At 39.8% G+C, this 24,158-nt stretch overlaps 1 long non-coding RNA gene across 4 annotated transcripts in view; it reads left to right on the top strand.

Annotated features, from left to right (window-relative positions):
* Positions 1–216: 216 nt before the first annotated feature.
* Positions 217–24,158, top strand: part of LOC148216901 (uncharacterized) — a 30,878-nt gene continuing 6,936 nt past the window's right edge. Inside the window, exons 1-4 of one of the 4 annotated variants that reach the window (XR_015794646.1) lie at positions 217–334; positions 828–917; positions 13,047–13,412; positions 20,884–22,212. This is a non-coding gene — a long non-coding RNA (uncharacterized LOC148216901). Of the gene's footprint in view, positions 335–791; positions 918–13,046; positions 16,501–20,883; positions 22,213–24,158 lie in introns of those variants that run through there. The other 3 variants (XR_015794648.1, XR_015794647.1, XR_015794645.1) reach the window with 3 other exon arrangements.

A 24,158-nucleotide genomic window follows, 5' to 3' on the forward strand; every position in this document is an offset into this window, starting at 1 on the left:
TGCTGAAGAGTTTTCCATCTAGCCAGAATTCTTCATGTTGGTTTAACCAATACTGGTTTATTTATAACCTCTGAGATTATCACCGAGGAGACAAGTAAACAGAGGACCAAGCTGCTGGCATCTTAACCAGCTGAACTTGGAAACATTGGAAACGTTTCCCAGTTCCTTATCCATCCCTGTTCTGGCCTGCAGCCCACATTGTCAGAGAAGCAGGTCCTTAAAACAGTTCATGCAACCAACTAAAAAGTGTGTGGGAAGCTCTGAAGTATCCTTAATATCCAGTAAACATGGCCCATCCTTTGGAAATGACTACCTGTCCCTAGTGCATATCCAGGTACGGATTGGGGTGGGCAGAGCCCAAGCACAGAAACCTTGTTTTATAGTCATGTGATTCCAGCCTCCATTCTTTCATCTTCAGCTACAAAGCTGTAAAGCATGGAAAGAACTCCGATAGTTGGATTGATAATATTGCTCAATATAATGTATACATCTAATAATAGCTGCCCTGCTCTGCAACTGAAGAGAGAATCTGTCTTGTGTAAGAATCCTGCCTCACCTATTTTTAACTCCTACAATTTTAATTCTTTGTCCTAGGTATGTAGGGATGGGAGTTACTGTCTTATTCTAAAAGTTGGAATAGATAGTTAACAAAGTTGGGTTGGGACTATCTGTTTCCAGGGTTACATATAACTGTAAGTGACAGATTGGGTGTTTTAATCCTCCCCTGCTTTAACAACTGACCTTTTCCTTCCTTCCTTCCTTCCTTCCTGTTGTTGTATTTGAATTTACAGGAGATTTCTCATCCAGTCTTCTTTCCAATACACTAGGTTATTGGAACCTGGAACATTTTATAAGGGACCATCCTAGAACAATGAGTTTGGTGCCTCCTGACAACCTAAAATCATTCATCTCAGCTGGTATGTTCCCACAATACATTAGACTCAGCTAAAATAAGGCTGGGCAGTTTCTTGTGGAAACCCAGCTTTTTGTCTTCTTGCAAGAATCAGCTCATCACATTAAACCATTTATTTTAGTAGAGGATGCTATGTGAACATAGGGATTATGGTTTGTTAATTTGGGGGTTAGGGTTTTGTGTTTTGTATGAATCTGGTCCCCAAGATTTACCATACTTGGTGCTTCCATTTGAGTGTTTTTAACACCACATGTTACACGATGTTATCATAAATCAAAAGGGGATTTTGCTCCACCTGTTCACATGCTTGATAGCATTCATAACCTTTGAACCCAACCCCATAAAGCAGCATTTTATCTAATAGTGGATACTAGAAACTGAAGAGGTGGTAGCTATCAATTAGCATAGTGGAAGACATAGTTACAATATTGTGTATGGGACATTGATGAGATAAAATTATCAAAAATGAATGTGTGATTCAGTCCTGAGGATATATTAAAAGATTCTTTTTGGCCACCATGAGATATGATTATAATTGACATTAAAAAGGGTATTAGATAATCTTATGATAAATACTACCATTAGGAATGTGCAGGATGCCTTGATTCAAATGATCAGATTGATTCTGATTATTGACTCCATCTGATTTGACAATCCAAATTGATTTAAGGAATTGGTCTGGTTCAATCTAAACTTCTGAACTGATTTAGAGAAAATCTTTATGTTCAACTTTCTGCATTCTGACATCTATTTGATTGAATAATTTAATTGGGCATTTGAATTCGATGACAAAAATCAATACTGCTCTGAGGTCCAACTGAACCAGCCTAGTTCCACTTTATTCTTCATTGGTCGTTGGCACCTAGAATATCGCATCTAATTCTGGACAACATATTTGAGAAAGGACACTGAAAAACTGGACTATGTCCAGAGGACATCCTCCAACAAGATAAGGGCCTGAAAGGAAAGACTAATAAGGAATGTGTAGAGGTGTTGGGGAAATTTAGCCCGGAGAAGAGAAGACTTCAGGAAGACAGGACAATTGTCCTCAGATAATTTTGCATAGAAAGTGGGGTAGAATTATTCAGAGTTGTTCCTTGATCTCTAGGTTCCTTCTAACCTTACATGCTATGAATCAAATCAAGTCTTTAAGCTGAAGATTCATGAAATTCTGTTATCTATTGTAACAATGCCAGTTGAATGGAATTGTAATATTATGAGGCGGTATATTTTTGTGTTATAATCCTCTGTCTTCTAATTTAACTCAACAGTGCCACTTAGGGATTCTGGGAATTGAAAGCTGACTATGAAGCCTAAATAAACACATTTCCTGGCTTATATTTCTGAATCAGCATCCAAAATGTGAGCTCTTTTGTATACAATGACTTCCTGTTGGAAGCTATGTTATAATGGAAGTGTAGGAAGGTTAAGCAGTTAGACATAGTGTCTAAATGATGTTTTGACTTGTTGGCAGACTACTGGCATTAGAATCTGAATACATCTGGATTTGGTCTCTAACTGCTTTTCAATTAATATAAATATCTGGGACTTCATTGTCACATCTTCCACCAATACCTAGATGAAGAATCCAGACATTCAAACGATAAAAAGGTAAAATGGAAACGATAAAAAGGTAAAATCTCTTTTGAGTTGAGATCAACTCCGGATGACATTTCTATGGAGAAATGGTTTGTCCCTTCCTTCTTCTGAGATGATTTTTTTTTTAATTTCCTAGTCTAGCCAGGAGCCCTGGTATTTTTCTGGTGGTCTCTCTTCTAAGTATTAATAAGGCCTGACCCTTCATAGCTTCCCAGTCTAAAGTCAACCAAGTGATGCCACTTGGCAAAATTATACATGCATTGTGAACAGAAAAATGTTCTTTTCTCAAACAGTGATCTATAAAGCTGAATAGGAGTTTCATAAGTAAAAAAGATGTAACACCTAGAATTAATTTCCTACAGCATGAAGGAAAGTTCCTTTTATCCTGGCTGGTTCTCATCCTAAGCAAAATAACATTTAAAAACTGTAACGGTCTATATTGCTGCCTAAGTAAGGCAGCTGTCCGACCTACACTTTAAGCACTGTAAGGAACTGCTCCAGAAATTATTTTTGCAGTGTAGGTGTTGGAGGGGAAAAAAAAAATTGTGGTAGGAAAATTGTGAATGGACAGATGAGAGAAGCAAATATTCTGGAATTGCACTTGGCTATATCATAGTAGGAGGAAGTGAAATAATACACACAAGCGCAAACGCAGCTATTCTTTATAAAGAAACTGTTAAGATTGTTGACAAAACTTCACCCAAAAGCTACAGCAATTTCAGACTTCTATGAACTGCAGTGGGTCAAAGAAATAAACATCACGCAGTATCCCCTAGCATGCATAATACATATATGGACATTTTCTCTCTTCTTGCTGTTCAGGAATATATGCATGCCAGGGGAAGGAAAGGGAGACTGGGAGACAGTGTGGACATGCTCTGGGTGACATGAAGGGACAGTGGACATTCAGATATGCAGAATACATTTCATCATCCTTCAAAGCATCAGGGTCAAAGGAATGAAAGTGGAGCACATTTTGAGAAATAGAAAGAGTGACAAACATTTCTATTTTGTTTAAAAACTTGGGGACCCTGGAAATTGACAAGGCAGGCAAAAAGGTGGTCTCTGGGTTTATCCTGCTGATATACCTCTTGTTAAATAAATTTAATTAATTTTTAATTTAGACCTCAGTGAGTGTGAGTATTGTCTTCCATTGATTTATAATTCTTTATATCTGGATATTTGGCTGAATTAATGGAATCCTGGGACAGTCTCTAGGAGACTTTCAGCACATGTGAAATGCAAGGGTCTCAAGAATAGTCATGCTTAGCTCTGTCTCTTCCCCACCACCACACTTACTATGGCAGCACTCTTATATGCATAGGAAATTCTCCAATTTGGCTATTCACCATATTGCATAATTTTCTATGTGCACAAAAGTTGCTCACGAAACTTTTTTCATAATTTCCCATAGACAGTCGAAGTTGCTCATGAAACAGGTCTCCATACACACAAAATGTTAATGAGCCCAGTAGAAGAATGTCAGTTTATTTTTTCCCAAGCTAGCTTTGTAAATTCAGAAATAATAATGATCATCACCATTAGCCCTCAAATGTGCCAGCCACCACTTAGAGTCTGAAATGTGCTGTTGCATGAATATTCGGTATACATAGATCACAGCCATTCAGTAAGACATGGGATTTTTAAAGACAGAGAATATATATGTCTTAGTGAGAAATAACTGCAGAAGGTAAATCCTCAGGGTGCTGTTATGATGGATTAGTCATTGTAAAACCCAGCCAAAATCTTGTGAAGCTTGTTGCATGATTATTAAATGGTTAGAGCCAAGAGTCTGAAAAACCCATACATTTAGCAAACACAGATCAAAGAAAATAATGTATACCTGATCCATAAATCTATTTAATCAGTGTTCTAGTCTTTCTCCTGTTGGCTGATTCACTGGCAATCAAAAAAACATCTCTGCAGGTTAATCTGAGCTACAGGAACATTATTAATCTCCAAAGGGTGACCTTCCAGTTTACTGGATTATTGCAAGCTTTTCTGCTTAACCTTCTTGTTTTTATTTCCATATTGTTGTTCCTTCAGAAAAACATGCACTGCTGTCAACTTGTGAAGATGGATCTGTTTTTTTTCATAGTGTGACATTTATAGCAGTTTTTTTTTTCTTCCTCCCAGATGGAAGTTTATCATTATTATTTGTTTTATTGATGTATTTGTGAAACCTATATGCCACCCAGTCACAAAGGTTTGCTGAGAAAGGCATATACCAGTTTTGTAAATGATGGCTGGTAGTGAGGTTATCTTCCCTAAATGGGAGAGCCAGACATGGGTTGTCTGGAAGACCACTGGAAATGTGCCATGAATGTACCTTCTCGTGTCTTCTGGGCTGCAGCTGAAGCAGCTTTGCAATCTGCATCCCTGCTAGGGTGAGAGATTTGTACCCATGGCAGAATCGCTTCTCCCAAGTCCACTGTGAACTTGGAAGAAGAACCTCGCTACCTGGACTTCTGCAGAAAAGATCTGCTTCTCTGCGTCTCCCCTGCTTCAGCTGCCAAGAAAAGAGGCAAGAGAAGAAGGAAGGAGAGAAGGGGAGGGTGGGTTCCTTCTCTCCTCTCCTGATCTTTTGTCCTGGGGCCAGGAAAAGCAGTGGGGAGAGAAGTCGGGGAGAGAAGTGATACAGAATGGTTCCTTTGATCTCCCAGTTGGGATTGGAGAACTCATAGCAGAATACCTGCAGCCTTCTGCTGCCAGCAACTGATAGACCAGACCAAGAAGCAGACACCACATAGACCTAAAATTATTTTTATTAGAATGGCTATATTAACATAATCTTGCAAGTTGGAATGTGCTTCTGCTCCTCCCTCTTTTATCTTCTTGAGAATAGGGGGGGGAGGTGCCTGTCTGAGACATTTTTGCAAACCTCTCTCTGCATATGGGCTTAAACCACATTTATCTGTTTGTTGCCTCCATGGTGGATCTTCCCTCTACCCATCAAGGTCATCCTCTGTATTCTTTACACCACCCCACCTCTCCTCTTAGGCTCTCAGGGCAGAATAGTGGTCTGAAATAGGAGCAGCAGCACATCTTAGAGTTGGCATCCTTTTGTGCAAGCTCCCAGTCTGGATGATAGGAGGAAGAGCCCACAGACTGTCAATTGCATGCAATGGGTGCATTTCAGGATTACCATAAATATTTAGTTCCTAGCCATGTTCATCCAAGTCTCTGCTTGTGTCAGAAATTGGATGGTAAACTATACCCCATTGGTGCGATCTAGCAGAACTCATCTTATATTCTTACATGCTGGAGCATCATTGCCCTCAAACATTTCTGGCAGGATTGGGATGGGGCTAGTGCATCCATCCTTGCTTTTCTTGACCTCTCAGTGGCTTTTGATACCATCGACCATGGTATCCTTCTGGGTCAACTTGGGGACTTGGAAGTGGTCATCACAGTTTTGCTCTGGTTCTCTTCCTTCCTCCAAGGTCGATCCCAATCGGTGTTGACTGGGAGCGAGAGGTCCAGCTCACAGTTCCTCCTTTGTGGGGTGCCCCAGGGTTTGGTATTCTCTCTGCTCCTTTTTAACATCTATATGAAACCACTGGGTGAGATCATCCACCACCATGGGATGAGGTATCATCATTATGCAGATGATACCCAGTTATACATTTCCATCCTTGGTGAGGTGGGTGATGCTGTGACCACCCTGGAAGCTTTGGGGGTCTGAATGGGGTACAACGGGCTTCAGCTGAACCCTGGTAAGATGGAGGGCTATGGATTAGAGTCCCCTCTGTATCCAAGGATTTACCATCTTTGGTTTTGGATGGGTTGCACTGCCCTGGACAGATCTGCTGCATAATCTGAGGGTCCTCCTGGACACACGACTCCTGCTTGAGCAGCAGGTGGCAGTCATGGCCAAGAGGGCCTTTGCCCACCTTTGTTTGGTATGCCAGTTACGCCCTTTCCTGGATCAAGAGGCTCTCCAGTCAGCCACTCACGCCCTGGTCATCTCTCAGCTAGACTATTGCAATGCACTCTACATGGGGCTACCTTTGAAGAGTATCCAGAAGCTACAGGTGGTTCAAAATGCAGCCACACAGATATTAGGTGCCCCTAGGATGGCACATGTAACACCTTTGCTGCAGGAGCTGCAATGGGTGCCAGTTTGCTTCCGGGTCCAATTCAAGGTGTTGGTTATCACCTTTAAAGCCCTACATGGCATGGGTCCAGGTTACCTGAGGGACTGTCCCATTCCCGTTACATCAACCTGTCCCACAGAGTCAGGCAGAGAGGGCATGTTGTGGATCCCATCAGTGGGAAAATGTCAGCTGGCGGGGCCCAGGAGGAGAGACTTCTTTGCTGTTGCCCCGGCTCTTTGGAATATTCTCCCCCCAGAGGTGTGGCAGCCCTCCTGGCCTTCCAGAAAGGATTGAAGACCTGGCTCTGCCAGCTTGCGTAGGGTGATAACAATCTTACCCAATCCTGGGGGTGGCTGGCATCTTGATAACGCTCCCTGAGTGACTGCCAATTATTCTTGGATCTATTTATTTTCTATTTATTAATAGTAGATTGTAATTTTGTAATTCTGATTGATTTTAATGTTTTGTAAACTGCCCAGAGTCGTTTCAGTGAGATGGGCAGTGACTAAACTGATGTATAATTTAAAAAAAAAAATTAAAAATCTCCTTCTGGGTCCTGCATTATGCGCAGTACATGGAAACCCATTGCACTTTCTCAGGTGTGCTTATAAGAAAGCTGTCTGCATTATTCCTCATAAAAAGGCACATCATGACATTTGCAAAGGACTCTTGAATGGGATCTGCCACAATCACATTCAGCCAAGATATTGCATAACTTAGCTGAGGCTTTTTGTCTAAATAGTACATGTCCTGTCAAATTGTTCTCTTTCAATTTGCAAAACCTTTATTATTTGACATGGTGGGCACTTCCTTGGTTTTTTAAGTATGGAGGAGCGTGGGATGTTGCTGAGTCCTGCACAGATAAATTCTGCTTCTTTTCCTCCCCGTGATTTCTTATTCAACTTGATAAAAAGAAATGTGCTTTAGAAATCTATTCAAAGAAGAATTTCTATAAATGTGGCATTCTTTGCACTTATAAGGTGACCTGTGTGTGTGTGAATGTATGTGTGAATGCCCTGTCTTTCATTATACAATATACCAGGACAATATTCTTCTCGGGGGAATATTTGCAGTAGATATGATGGTGTTTAGGTAGAAATAATGTAGAGTAGGATGGGTTGGGTGGGGTGGGGGGAGAGATTCATTGGGAAAGAAAGGGGGTGAAACCTTGAAAGATTATATGGAGGTAGAGAAGATAGTTTTCCATAGTTTTAGGCAGGTGAAATTGTGATAAAGTAAGATTTCTATCTACCTCTTTCAACCTTTCAAAATTCCCATTCAGTCTCCCTTCCTTCCTTGAAAGACTAGGCTCTGTGCCAGGTGCACTTAACATTATGCCTTGGGGAGGAGGCTATACCACATCAAGAGACAGTTTGTGTTGTGGCTAAGATGTTGTACTGGCACTGGGGTGACCCAGGTTCTAATCTGTCCTCAGTCATGGATGCTCACAGGTTAACTTTGGGCCACTCATATTTTCTCAGCCCAGTTTCATCCTCCTGGAATTGCCACTGGAAGGAAAAATAGGAGGAAGGAAGGTGGGCTGCGTTGAGCTCCCAAAGGGAAGGTTGGATGTAAATCTAGCAGACCAAAAAGTGCCAGGAATCAACTATGAGATTACGGTGGGATTAAAACTAAAAAACAGAGACACGATTCCATGACATGTTATTTATTTATTTCATTCATCCATCTTGTTTATTACCTGTCCCATTCAACAGACCTTGGCAGGTTGGAAATCTGAGGAAGGAGAAATTCATAAACCTTTATGAACATAGATAAATATAAGCGGGGAGGCTAAAACCCTTGGAAAACAGAGTGATGGGGAAAGTTGGACTAAACCCAGGCAGATCCAGGTTCTACTTCACCCTCATCTATGGAAACTCACTGGTGACATGGGGCCAGTCACTTCCTCTTAACCCAACCTATCTCACAGGGCTGTGTCTGTGGGGAAACATGGAAGGATGGAGCACTGTGTATGCCACCTTGAGCTCCTGAAAGATAGGCAGGATATCAATTGGACCAATAGTGATAAATCATCATAATGCATCATGCAGCAGATGTGAAATAAACAGAAGGTTGCTTTCCCTGGCATGAAATGTGTTTTCCTAAACTTGTCACTTTGATAGGTGCAGGTTTTGCTAAGGCTGAGACTTGGAGCTTTTCTTAACTCATCCATTCACACCACCTCCCAAATCCCTCCTGGAAAGAAACCGGGAGGAGCTACCCAAAGTTATTATGCTTTGACTGGCAGTTGTAACACCCAATCTGTTTCCCCTTACTCCCTGTGTTTTCCATCAGCTCTGCTTTTCTTCTCATTATTAAACATTAACGAAGATCTGTGTATACACATCAACCATGGTGATTTTCCAAAAAACATAATGTCAAAATATCTATTGCTTTCTGATAAAACTAATGTCGCAAAATGCTTTCGAGTTTGCTTTCTCTAAGAATTTTCAGAAAGCTACTTTGCTCTCTCTAAAAACGGTCAGGATGGTGCCATCCCCTTTTCACTGGTTTAAACTGAGCTGAAGAAGGTTTGCCTTTGAGTTACCAGTCTATCATGCATCCCGTATAATACGAACAGCATTATACATAGGTTGTTTTGATTGATTTTTGCCTATCAACTGATTTTAAATTAGCTATACGCTGGGTTGTTTTCAGTAATGCTTTCCAGTCCACTTGGAAGAAGTCCCTGATGCAAAAACTCTTTTGAGGTATCCTTTCTTAGACCATTTTAGATAACCTTGGTTGGTCTCAGGCTAAAAATCAGATGGCCCAATGATTACTTGAAATTGAGCTCCTGTGTAATTTAAACCAGCTGTCCAATTTTTGTAAGTTATCAAAAAAATCATCAAAAAGTCATGGCATCCTATATTTATGACCTACTCAAGCTACCTCTTGGCTTTGACTAGGGCTTGCTGCAATGCTCTTCCTTCAGCACAGTTAAAAGATAGACATTGCAAACTCCCCTTGCCTCATTGTCTCTTGTGGAACACCAGAGGAAGAATCTATAACACACGTTCTTTTATATTGCAGGCTTTATATGACATTGCATCAAAATTTTATTCCTCCCCTTTCCTGGACAATCAGACAGTTTCTATGTTGATTTTCTGCTTGCTGATGAAGCCTTTTTGGTGCAACCTGCGATGTTGCCAAGTTTTGTTATCTAGCATCAAGACTTTGGCAGAGAATCCATAGTAAGATTTAAGATTTAAGATGGATTGCTGCATATGCTTATTTGTGTTTACCTGTTTTGACTGTTTTATTTTTTTCCCCTTTTTTTCTGTTTTATTTGCTGGCTCAAGGCCATAATAAATAAAATTGATTGATTAACTATACAGTGTAAGACCATAATTGATATCTTGATTACTTTCCAGGCTACCTTGTTAAAAGTTCCTTAATCTTGTTATTCAATTGTTCAAATATGCAGAAATAAACATGCAAAAAGTATACAACATTTATCATAATCTGATAACATTGATTTTTCTTGTTGTAAAAAAAAAAAAAAATCTTTAAAGCATCTTCATGACCCCAGCATAAGAATCTTGCTTCATATAATTCAATAAGCTACTGAAATTCCCATCAGAACCAGATCTTCATCTTTCCTTCCCTCCAGATATATAATTCCCTTGACATTAAAATGCTCCACCTCAAATCACAGCAATTAGGGATGGGAAAGAAACACCATCTACTAATGCAGTATATCTTTGGCCTTTGCAATGCTCCCTGGGGGAAATTCAGCCCAACAGTGTAAATATTTCAAGCTACAAGACTTTCAGTTCTTTGGGAGATATTAACAGCAGCCTTATTGCTAGGAAGCTACTACCAGCCATATTTCATGTAGCTCCATCCCATTAACTGGAACTGCTACTCCTGTAACTCTTTTAAGTAATGCTTGTTGATTAGTTGCATTGTCTTGCTGTTGGTATTAGGTACATTTTTAACAGGACATTCTGTGAATTAACACCTGACCTTCCACCTGAAGATGGATTAGTGATGAGGTGGTCTCTCTGATTAGGGAGCCTCCTCCCTTAGCTACAAAACCTCCCTTGTTCCTTAAAGAAACCGTGTCATTTAAGCCAGTGTTTCTCAGAGAACTGTACACTTACCCCTGTTAACATGCAGAAGGAGTCTAAGTGGGATGTGCCTTTTTGGGTGTTTTGTTGTGTTTTGGGTAAGGCTTGGAAGACTGTTCTCACAGTGGCAAACTTAGCTTCACCCCCCATTAGCTCTCTCTCATTATTTGGATATATTTATTAACCGAAGCTTCAAGAAAGACTGCTTTATTTTACAGTGATTGCAGTACTGTCAACAGACTGATTTCAAAATTTACACCCTGAAAACCTTCCTTGATACACGTTATAGCAGAATGCCTATAAATGTACATAGGTTCTTCTCAGAACAAAGTGTGTAAAGAAATGTTCGATCTTGGTGGGGTCTAGGTTCTTTAACAGAGTAAGGGGGGCGGGTCTTAAGATATACAAGTTTGGGAAGCACTGATTTAAGCAAGCTTGGCCTGCAGTAGTCTGGTTCATGATAAGATGGGAATTTGCTGTGTGACTGGTCTGAAAAGGAATTATGATCTCAGTTTTAGGACTGAAAAGGACATTTGATTAAGAGTTGGAAAGAGCAAGGTCCAAAGACAACAGAGAGGGGCAAAAGGAAGAAGAAAAAGGGAGCAGAAACTGCTGAAGCAAAGAATCTGTCAAGTGATTATTTACTATACTCAACCCAAAAAAGCAATAGCAGACTGAGAGGATTTGGGTGTAGTGATCACTTGAGAACCCATAAAGCAGCTTTGGTTTTATATGCAGAGATAATGCGCTGAGAGATACTAAACTATAGGAAAGAACACAATTTCTGTTGCAGAACCGAGAACTCTGTTGCCTGTTAGATTAATCATAGCACATGGAAACAAGCAAGTGCTTTCTAGTTCCCATAATGTGCAGACTGGCCCTCACTACAGAATATATGTGAGGGCTTCTGCTTTTCAGAAGGAGCTCCATGGTAATGACTTCTACCCCAGGCAGACATTCATTAATCTGAAGAACGATAAGCATTTACTTATTTATTTGACTGTGATTGTTGTTCAATGTATATCCCACTTTTCTGCTCAGGCAAGCACTCAAGAGAGGGAACAGTTAATGTGAAATACCAAAGGTGGAAAACATTAAATTAATTCTACTGATTCATTACTGATTGCAAGCCTACCAAAGGGATGACTCTTAGAGATTTTCTAAATGCTGAGAAAATGGGGACAAATGCAGGTCCTGAGGAAGGGCATTCCAAACCCTAAGACAGTGTTGTCCAAACTTGGCCACTTTAAGATGAGTGGACTTCAACTCCCAGGATTCCCCAGCCAGCCATTGAAGTCCACTCATCTTAAAGTGGCCAAGTTTGCACAACACTGCCCTAAGAGGAACACAGCTGAAGATCTTCTGTATGCCATCTGTTATTGCAACATGCCACACAGATTGCCCATCTATGGTTTCGAACGTTGACTAGGAAGATGCCTCCAGAAATACAGAGAATCAAAAGAGAAATACAAAGTTCAAAATTCAAAATACAGAGAATCAAAAGAGTTCTATATTCTTCTATCCTGGAACCATGAGCCAGAATCGTATGGCCTCTGACCTTTGGATTATATATCAGTGTTTTCCAACTCAGTGCCCTTCTTACTTAAAGTATAATGTCTGCTGAAGTTTAAAAAAATCTGGAAGGTGCCATGTTGAGAAAAGCATACCCCCAGGTTATAGCCATGTGGTCATACTTCCCAGAATCACTTTTCATAGCAATAGTTTCTGAAACTGTGTGTTGCACATGAGGAAGTACTTATATTTCTTCCTATTTCACATCAATTTCACTACAATATTCCCAAATCCTGGTATTCCATAAAAGAATAGACAGGAAAAGTCCCACTCTATCCAACCTTTGCCAATCAATTCAAACTTCAAGGTCAATACTGAAGTCTTTACAAATATAGTGAATGCTTGAGATATTTTTTAAAGTTGCCTTGCCTGAAGCTAACATCATGTTTTCCCCAAGTCAAGCAGTGAAATGCAGAAATTATTTAAGAACCAAAAGCTATTGTAAAATTAAGAACACGATGAAAAAGTAAAAAGGAACAATTAAAAAGTAATGCACCCCCAAGAACTGCAGTACAGAACTGACCATCAAAAAAGGGTGAAGGGCATAAGGAATAATTTAACCTCTCCAAAAGAAGAGCTCGCATAGATCAAACCAAAACCAATGTATTTCATCATTCCATTTCTGCTGTGGCCAACCAGATGCTTCTTCTTTACAAAACAGTTCAATGTCAGAGTATTTTTTAGAAGGCATTGTGATTATTGTAAGCTGTGTTGAGCATTGGGATAAAGAGAAACATGGGGTACATATGCAAAAATAAATTAATCAGTATATCTTTCCACTTTCTGCATCAGAATCTGATGTGACTACCTTGGACGTCCTTGGCAACCTTCAGAAACTGAATTTGTGAGCATAGCAGGCCTTGTTTCCAATCAGCCCCCCTGTCATGGCCAGCTCAGACTCATAAGATGAAGAGGAGTTACAGGAGGATCATCAGTCTGGAAGAGTCGCAGGCAGGGAAACCAGCATTACTGAGCAACCGGGAGAGGCAACCATCGCTGGCCTCTGAAGATGAAGAGGTGGAGCTAACACCTCCCACTGATACAAGGATCCACCAGAAAGAAAGGAGGGCTGAATAAAGATGCTCAGCAACAATATTGGCCAGAAAGAACCCCACCCTGCAAAAGGAACAAATCTGGGTCACATTGCCCCTATATACTGTAAGTAGAGCCAAGCGCCTCACAGATCTATTGGTGAGAACTCTCCATTTACCTCACTATCATGTTCCTTCACTCCCTCGCCTGCCTTCTCAAGTAATGACCATGAAATGTCATACCCCATTTGTTTGATCCTCTAGTACCTTATTAATAATTTGAACTTTCTCTTGCCTCTAATTTAAGCTGGTTGAGGTTCTCCTCCTTCTCCTTCTCCTTCTCCTTCTCCTCCTCCTTTTGGTGGTCTGGGTATTTGGGTGTGAGGGACCACGACTGATTGTTCAAATCTTTTTAGTAAAGATATAAGACTTACCTGTGTGTCTGAATTTTGTGGGCTGGGACAGGACACCCACTCAATTCTATTACCAGTTTTTATTAACTGTGCTAAGGCACTATCATTTAGGGGATATAGAATGTTTATCTCTTTATTGTTGTTGTTTTTGTAGTTTTGTTGTTGTTTGGTAGCCCTATCATACTGCTGACTTGGTGGGCAACTGGCTACTGCTCAGTTTGCAATATGCCATATGAAATAATTGATTACTCCAAGAATTTTTCACATTACTATTACTAAGCCATGTATAGTATTCCTTTTCCAATATATAGATCAGATCAAGTGATCTATATGCATTTGACTTCTATTTTCTAAATGAAGAAGTTTCGTTTGTCTCAACTGTATCTTATTTTTATAAATAAAATATAATTTATCTTCTAGGGTACTAGCTAGTCCACCCCATATAGGATCATCTGATACACATTCCTTCTACATCATCATCAAATCAATAATGAAGCTACTTCCTTATAAGATCTTGTGGCACCCTTCTCCATACCTTCCTCCTGTGTGATGGGGAACCAACGAAGAACATACTTTGAATATGATTTTTGAGCAAACTATATATTTACTTAACTGTCTGGCCATCAATAGTCACAAGCATGCTAATCAAAATATACTGGGGTCTTTTCTTAAACGCTTTGCTTAAATCAAGCTATATTATATGTACAGCATGTCCATTATCTGTTAAGGAATGGACCCATTCAAAAAATGAGATATGGTTAGTCTGTCCGTGCTTTTTTCTGGTAATGATCTAATTCAGGATCTTCCCAGGTATTCTTATCAGATTGACTGGTTGATAGTTCCTTGGATCCTCCTTTTTCCTTTTTTAAAGATGTGAGGACAACCATTGCTCTTCTCCAGGAGTCTGGCTCTTCACCAATTCTTCAAGATTTCTCAAAGATAATACATCAAGTTCTGACTAAACCCTCAGCAAGGTCCGTTAATATTCCAAGATGCAATTCATCTAGTCCTGGCAACTTAAACTCACTGACAGTAAATCAACATTCCCTGATCACATGAGCTGAGAAGCATTACCTTTTCTTTGTTATCCGTTAACATTTGGCATCTTCACTAAACAGCAGGTATACTGATCCTCTTCTCTTTTTATTTTCAGCAGATCTGAAAAAGGTCTCTTTGTTGTTCTTGGCATCTTTCTCCAACCTCAGCTCATTCACAATTTTGACACCAGCTCTGTACAGGACTTCTGCTTTTGCTCTTCCTTGGTGATCCCTCCTTCTTTTCACTTCCTAAATGGGTCCTATAATGGAGAAAAGTTGCAGGAAGGCAAATTCAAGTGGAATGTTAGGGGGAAAAAATAACTTCCTGGCCATAAGTGACAGTAAAATCAATTACCCAAAGAAGTGAGTGGCTCCCTTCACTGGCTGTGTTCAAGCAGAGGACAGGCAATCCAGCTTAATTTGGATTCCTGCATTGATGAGGGGAAAGGGGGCATATTCAATGTGATATCCTAGGCTTTACATTGCCTGCTCTAGAATATATTTGCAATCCTAAAAGTTTTTACTATCACCGTTCCCTGACTAATGCTAGCAGTGACTCTAAAATATGGACAAGTACTAGAATAGGTGTTGGTATATTTCTATGGCAAAACAGGGCCATAATTAAAAAGTTACAAGTAGTTTGGTTGGTAGCCCAATGGGAAATTCAGTTATTCTGTACCCTCCTTCCCTCCCTTCCAGGTCCTAGATATAATCTACAGTATTTCAAACCCTTGCTTAGTGCAAGATCCACTAGAGTAGTTCCTTTTTTAAAAAAATAATTTTTATTAAGAATTTTAATTACAGTAGTGAACACTAATACAAACTAAACTTAGAGAAAGAGAAGATAATGGAAAAAAGAATAAAAACTGCTGGAAAAAAGAAAAAGAATTGAGAAAAAGAATATAATAAAGAAAAAGAAAATAAATATATAAAGAAGTGACTTCCAAGCTTCATCACAAGTAAAAACAAATTTAATAACTCTTCATCTCCTATAAAGTTAAACAGATACCTTTTCATCCCATATCCCATCTCTCATCTATAAGCAAATTCATAAAACATCAAGTTTTCAATCCTGATGTCACCAAAAAGTCCATAAAAGATTGCCAGAACATTGAAAAAAAAAAAAAGTCTTATTTTAACCTTGATCAAATAAACCAACTTTATAGTCCTTCCTTTTACTTCTAACAGTCTTAATCTTTAATTCAATCAAAGGTTGTCATAGGATTTTATTTCTCTTCAATTTTTTTTATCCCATTGCGCAGATTTCTTCAAGGCTTTAACAAGCCTCTTTTATAAATCCAATAAGAAAACATTTTCCAGGTCATTCTCTTGGCTTATCATTTGTATTTCCCTTTTAATTTTTAAAATTTCAGCCAGTTTCTTTTGTATATCCAGTTATGCATTCTTTTCCAAATCATTCTCTTGCCTGTCATTTGCAGTTCCACATTCTGTACTTTCTCTGTCTTGTTTGAAAAAATTTGTTCCACATCTGTCATTCCTTCATTAACATGTTTTAGACATAGACTATCCATAGAAGCAGAAGCAGTTATTACTGGCAGCATTGATATTGTAGTTACTAATTTCTGGTTCTATTCTTAAAGATCTCCTTTAATATTTCCAATGTTATAACATTTTGTGTCATTTTGTAAGTCCCAGTATTAACTGACATCAAGAACAGGCTTGTATTTTTTTTTCTTCTGCTTAAAATCTTTAGTCTCCTATAGTGTCCAGTTTCTAAAAGTGTCACTTATCTTTTGTTATGACTTGCAATAACCAGGATATCCAAAATAAGTCTGTTTCCCATGAGAAGTTGTTTATTTTTTACAATCAATTCCAAATTCTTATAATAAAAGCCAATATTCCAAATTTATCTGGACCCTTAATCCATTTATAACTTTCTTAGATCAAAATCTTATTTTGCTTTTTGCTGTTTATTTCAAATTCTTTAAGTTCTTACGCTTATAATTAATTTTTCTTTTGTTCAGAGTTGAAGATAAACTCACCTAATGAATATTTTTCAAACTTGTATTCTGAAGGTCTCTAATAGCATTAAGAGGGTTAATGGGCACTTTCCAAAAGGGATTAGAATGTGAGGTTTATGAACTTAGTGTCCTTTAAAAGGCTCCACCGCGGTTGTGAGCAAGATGGCTGATCTTGACATCTTCCAGTGCTCAAAACCACAGAAAACCACTGTCCCGCCATCTCCTTGTGAGGAGCAGCCACCCGGAGCATATGTGAGCGATCTCCTGTCCTCTTCTTATCCAGAGAAATTCCAAGGAACTGGTCTACTCACCGGGTCCTTGGTCTTTGCCACAGTTGTCGGCTCTGCTTTCACAGAACCATCTTCAGTGTGCTATATCTCCCCCTGGAAGTCAGGATCCACTAGAGCAGGGGTCCCCCACCCTTGAGCCATGGACTGGTACTGGTCCATGGCCTGTTAGGAACTAGGCCACAGAGCAGGAGGGGAGCGGTGGGCGAGTGAGCGAGAACAGCCACCCTCCATTGCTCGTGTTACCGCCTGAGCTCCACCTCCTGTCAGATCAACGGTGGCATTAGATTCTCATAGGAGCACAAACCCTACTGTGAACTGTGCATGCAAGGGATCTAGGTTGCGCACTCAGAATCCGACACTTATTTTACTCCCCCTGTGGCCTGCCCATTATTTTATTTACCACTGTCATCTGCGCCTCTTTCCCACACTGCGCACTTGTCTCAGTCACAGTTTTGGTACGCCCACAAGCTTTTCTTTTTTTTAATCCGTTCAGTCATGTCCAATTCTTTGGAGACTGCTGGACAGGTCCTGACCAGCAACTGATTCCTATCCCCCCACAAAGCGCCACCAGCGTATCCTCCCACCAAAAATAATAATAATAATAATAATAATAATAATAATAATAATAATAATAATAATATAAATAAAGTGCAAAATAAATTTAATGCTCTTTAATCATCCCAAAACCAACCCCCCCCCCCATCCGTGGAAAAATTGTCTTCCACAAAACCGGTCCCTGGTGCCAAAAAGGTTGGGGACTGCCGTACTACAGTCTTTCTGACCATCCAGCCTCTATTTAAAGATCTCTACAGTAGCAAAGGAGAACTGACCACTTCATACAAAAGGCTGTTCTAATGGCTGATAACTTTTCCAGCTGATGTGTCCCAGAGAGGTGATGGGCTTCCCTTCATTTGATGCATTCAAGCAGAGTTTGAGCAGCAATCTGCCTGGGACGCGTTTTTGGACTCCTGCACTATGATTTTTGGATTCTAAGTGCTGTATCGGCATTCTGTACAATCTACGGATCCGAAGCAGAAAAGGTGTTTCAGTGTGACTCTAGGTGCACATGCTTCATGTTTCCATGCCTCCTTTAGAAAGTGATGCCTTTTCCCAGGCTCGCATGGAAGCTGTGAGGTCCCAGGAAAGTACATTTTTCAGGTACAGAGGTGCCAACAGCACTCAAGCTCTGAAGCACCTTGTTCCACCATGTTTCACCCTACTGGTGCCTCCTTATCACAAACATGTATTTTTCCAGGATCACACTGATCCTCACTGCCAAACAATACCGCTTTTTTAAGGAGGTGCTGGCAGGAGTGATGTGCCCATCCATAATTGCTCCAAGGCATCTTTCCTGCTTCCAATTCAGAGTGCTGCAAATCCTGCAATGTATGTAAAAGGGTTGGTATATTTTTCCGTGCTCTTGAGAGGGCATTGCTTTTTCACCATCACCTTCCCACCACTTCCACTGCGAGTATTCATGTTTATTTCAGGGATATCATTTTGTTCCATGCGTTTCTGCTTCTAAGCATGGAGAAACTGTCATTCCGTGGCCTAAGTGGTGCAGATAGACCTTAGTGCATGCTCTGCATTAGATGAGTTGTGTTGAAATAATAAGGGCTGCCTGCTCCCATAGACTGTTGCAATTTCCTCAAGTCAGGCCAGGCATGCCAAAACATTCAGCAAGGTTTGTTAAACACATTTTCAAAGTCCCTGGCCAATTTAAAATTTCATGTTATGGTAGATCTGCAAGACATTGATGGACAAGACATCATCCAAAATTTATGCTCTTCGTGAGAGTTTGCTTCTCTCTCAGAAGAAATAAGGATGCAAAGTGAATGTGAAACAACCTTAAGGAATACAGACACATCGGCTAGACCTCAGTTCTGAAACCCTTTACCTGTGTAGACCTATCCAGAGCCTTGCTCCATTAAAGGAGGGCCTGGACTATGTTTTTAGCCTAACCTAATTTCTGAGCCTGCCATATCTGACATCCACAGATTCAGGACACTTTGCAAAGGAACGCTAATTCATAAGCAACTGGTTGTATTTTTAAGCACTACCTCAATGGGACATCTGGTTGCAGAGATTTCCTGGTCATATAGAGTTTCTATACAGAAATAACTAAGCACTCACATATTAGGCATGTCTTTACAGGGAACACTTCTCAATATATAGATTTGGATATCAGAGAGATGACATAAGGAATGACGTTTAAAACATACCTTGGATCCTGCTTCAACTCAAGCCCTTCACATGACAAATTCCTGATGACATGTGTCTTATAAGGATTACTAAGACAATGATTATTATTATTATGGTTGGTCGCACAGTCAGCCAGATGTTTAGACTGGATTTGGCATTTTTATCCACCTATCAAATCTTTCCCAAGGACCTGGGATAGGCAGATGATGCTGTTTGATGGTGTTAAAGGTATCATCACAGGACGTTAACCCCTTCCAGGTAAAGCTGCCTTTTGCAATTGACTGATGGTGATTTTGTCAATGCCGATGGTGTTTTTTTTTTATTATTATTATTATTATTATTATTATTATTATTATTATTATTATTATATAATTCCATGCAATTAATTAACCAAGGAATTCCATGCAAGGTTAGTTTTGGAATTTTTTGTCTTATCTATTTCTTTTTTGTCCAGTTCCATGATTATCAGTCAGAACTTTTTAAATGATGCATATCTTGGAAAGGGGAAAAGTAGTTTTGTTTTATTATGTCTTAAATATTCATCTGAACTATTCTTATTACCATATTTTATTTTCTTCTGTACCCCTTGTTTTGGTATGAACGTTTATATATTTTTCATTCACGTGTGCTTCTCAAAGCATTATAGGTTCATTCTACTCCCGTGTAAATGCTGTTATTTAAGAATGCACCAGAATAACTACGAATATTCATATGTGATAAATTCAGTGAATTTTCTTGGGAAGAAAGAATAGGACCCTAAAATGGGGCCACAGAAAAGCCAAGCTCTGTGTCTATGAAATTACCACTTAGCTTTTGCAAAAACTGGGGAACTCTTTGACTTGGTCTTGTTTTTATTCTGGTATCCAGAAACAGTGAGGAACCCTGAATCGGAATTCAGAAATCACAAGGAAGGTTTCAGACAAACCAAGAGATCTTTATAGCCTGTCCATCTGCAGGCAAGCAACCAGCCAAAATAGGCAGAATCCCTTTGGCAGGTTGGAATCCTTCAAACTGGAACCATTTGGTGACTCATCATGGGAAGTGAGCAGCATCCCTGGGTAGATATTTTTAGCCCCAAGAATTCATGAAATGCACTTTCTTGGTTTGGGGTTACTGTTTTGTGTCAGCCCAGTGAAGTGGCATGGTGGAAGACTGGCAAGGAGCTAATGGTGTGATCTACTTTTTCCTTCTACACATAGAAGAAAATTGCTCCAACAAGCAGTTGCAAACTGCGTGTAACTGGGGAAGCTTTGTATTGTGAACGCCTCCACATGTGCGCTTACTTAGCAAGCCTTGCAGATTGCATCATGATATTGTAAATCACTCTTGCCTTTGAGCCTTTTTATCTATATTGCTACTTGTAACAATTAAGATAAAGAGAACAACATGAGTTCTCTAATCTGACACCTGCAGAGAGGGAGAGAAAGCAGCAATATGTTAAAAGCAATGTCTCCACGTACAGATATCTTTGGCACAACATAAACTATCTGGATTCTCAAGTTATTGACAAGGTATGTCATTAGACCATCCCTAGGTGTTGTCTGATAGAGATCCTGTCTTATATCCCTGGCAGTGGGTCAACTGTCTGAATTATGACCCAAGTCACTGATAAGATGATAAGAAATGCTACCAAGCTAACTCCGTGCATTACTGTTTGTGCTCTCTCCCCCTTAGGAAAAGTATAAAAGATGGCAAAAGCCCCCAGACACTTTCAGCCTCGGTGTAGACTCAGTGACCCAGAAAGAAAAGGTGCTGTAGGACTGCTAGGAACCATCCATTGACATTTCTTGAGTTCATGGCAAGCTGAAGGGATGTAGTTTGGTGTGTCTTTTTCTCTGTAACCCTCTAATATTTATTCAGTAAAATCCTTTGGGTCATTGCATCCTGGTTTGAGTATGTTGTCTCTGAATCTTAAAGAACCTCCTAGCTACTGGCTGGCTACCCAGACATTCTGTGACCTCCAATATCCCTTCTCCTTTGTTCTTGAAATGTAGCTTCTGAATTCCTTGGAGCAAGTAGTTAGATTGTTCGCTATGATTGTCTATAAATTACCAAGAGCAGAACTAAAAGTAATCTTCACCTTAGTGTCTGGAAGAATGTTGACTACAGTTACAAAGCTCCAGGAAAGGAGGCTTGTCTAAGCAAAGATAGCTATAATGGGTCTTTCCCCTAAACCACAAATCAGTGTTCGGGCTCAGCCTCTCAAGCAAAGGCTATACCTCTTTTGTAAAAGTGTTATAGTATAGATAATTTACTGCTGCAAATATTGACAATCACTTGGTTCCCTAACTCTGAGCAAATCACCTTTTTCCTCCAGTGATGCAAGCTAAGTCCAGCCCTACCCTAGGTTGAGGTAGACCATGTCAACCAGCTATTTCTGAAAAACCATTTGAAAGCAGAAAAACATGTTTGTTTGTTGGCTTCATACTTGGCTTCAGACACCAAAACACCTTTTGTTTTGTTTGTTTGTCCTTTCTCTTTCAGTGAATGCAACCTGCAATACATTTTTGTCAATGAAGCACAAAATTATACATTGTGTGTTTTTATATGGCATTTTGTAACTTGTCAGGCTGGAAGACGAATATCTTTTACAGCCCTCCATCAACCAATTGACTTGGTGGATTTACTGGCAGGAGAAACAAACATAAAGAAGGCTACACTGTTTGAATCAGGTATTTCTTTGTAAAATAAAACCTGTATTTACAACCAGGATTGTCTGGTTCTCTGAAAACTTATTCACCCTGTTTTAGATTTGCCAAACCATGAAAGACATAAAACAGGCACCAAACTTTGGCATTATTTGTTCGCTCAGATTTCCTTGATACATCAGTAGGATGAATATGAAGCTTTGATAATATTCAGTGGCAAAGATATGCAAAACTTCAGAACATCCAAAAGACATCCAGAACATCCAAAAAACTTCAGAACATCCACTTGTTCACAGAACTATATCTACAGCTGGCTTGTGAACAGTAATGGAGTGCTCATCAACATTTTCCCATCAAACTTGAGTGAATTACTGGGTGGGGTGGAACCAAGATCTGTATTCTCCATAAGTGGTATGGATGAAGAGGTGGTGGGAATGTTTATCAACTTTGCAAATACAATAGAGTCTCGCTTATCCAACATAAATGGGCTGGCAGAACGTCGGATAAGCGAAAATTTCAGATAATAGGGAGGAATTAAGAAAAAGCCTATTAAACGTCATAGGCTAGATGCGCGCGCCTGCTGTACCTGTTGCAATCGATTTTTGCATTGCGGTGCTGCACCCTCAGGAGCAACAAGAAAGAGTACACTCACGCTCGCAAACAAGCAGCACACTTTTCTTGTTGCTGATTTATGCGTGTTGTGGGTTTTTTTAGGGGTGCTGGATAAGACGGAATGTCGGATAAGCGAAGGTCAGTTAAACAAGACTCTACTGTAACCCCAAAATGAGAGGAAAGGACAGGAGAGATTCCAATGAAGTTGGAGAAGTGGGCTGGAATATTTTAAGCCAAATACAGATTTTCCCAGAACAACGTATCAGCTGTAGAGAGCAGCAGTGTGAGCCCAGGAGAAGAAGCTGCTTTAAGGATGTGCACCCAGTCATCCTTCAAATCACATTTTCACTTTCTAAGCCATATTTTTGCCCAGTCCAAGTGAATATGAGTAAGCTTATATGATTTAGTGGCTGCTAAAATAAAACACAAATTTAAGATGCATCAACAAAATAGAGTCCCCAAATCATAGGAAGTAAGATTTCCATTTCATTCTGTAATGATCAGACTCCACCTCAAGCAATGTATCCAGGTCTGAGTCCCATGCTTTGGGATAGATTCATAGATACTAGAAGAAGCAGAGCCCAAGGGAAGTGGATAATGGCTAAATAATGGCTTTTTTCAATATGATGTTTCTATCAAGGTTCAGCCCCAAGGTCTCATGTACCTTGACCAAAGCCTGGGTTTGATCTGGAATCTCCAGAAAACCTGCTACCAAGCAAAAGGACAACAGCAAAATCTCCAGGATCTTCTAGAGTGGGCAGCCATAATAAACGTAATAATAATAATAATAATAATAATAATAATAATAATAATAATAATAGGAATGTCTGCAAGAAATACCACTTGCCTGCAAGCAAGAATTGGTGGGATCACAAAACAGAAAAACTAATAGAAAATGAAGAAGCTAAAGTGCTCTGGGACCCTAGAATTCAAACAGACAAGCACCTGCCACACAACACCCCAGACTTAACCATGGTTGATACGAAAGACAAAAAAAGTCTGGATAGTGGACATTGCAATACCTGGAGACAGCAGAATGGAAGAGAAAGAACTACAGGAAATCACAAAATATAAAGACCTGCAAATAGAACGACTGGCAGAAGAAAGCAAAGATAGTCCCAATAGTCATAGGTGCCCTGGGTGCAATCCCAAAACATCTGGAGCACCACCTGAAGACCATCGGCATTGACAAAATCACCATCAATCAATTCCAAAAGGCAGCTTTACCTGGAACAGCTTCCATCCTGTGATGATACCTTTAATGCCATCGAACAACAACATCTGCCTATCCCAGGTCCTTGGGAAGGACTCGATAGGTGGATAAAAATGCCAAATCCAGTCTAAGCCTCTGGCTGACTTTGCAACCAACCATAATAATAACAAGAAGAACAGCAGCAGCCTAGGGAAATGGTAAGCTCCCTTCACTGGGTGTGGTCAAGTAGAGGCTAGTCAGCCAGCTGTTTTAGATGCTATAATTTGAATTCTTGCTTGATGGTCCCTTTCAATTCTGTGAAACATGTTGTCCCACAGTCACATGACCATTCCCTCCCTCCCTGCCCCCCAAAAAGTTGCCATGAACACTGTTGCCAAATATTAATGGCTAATTTGTCAAAAGGGAGAAATGATATGCTATAGTAGTTATGTTTAATCAACTTAATGTATGTTAATTTCAATTCCAATTATATTAAA

This window comes from Python bivittatus, unplaced genomic scaffold, assembly GCF_059951505.1.
Source record: "Python bivittatus isolate LINGU-HERP-01145 unplaced genomic scaffold, Pbiv_v1 ctg000070_np1212, whole genome shotgun sequence".
Taxonomy (NCBI): Eukaryota; Metazoa; Chordata; class Lepidosauria; order Squamata; family Pythonidae; genus Python; species Python bivittatus.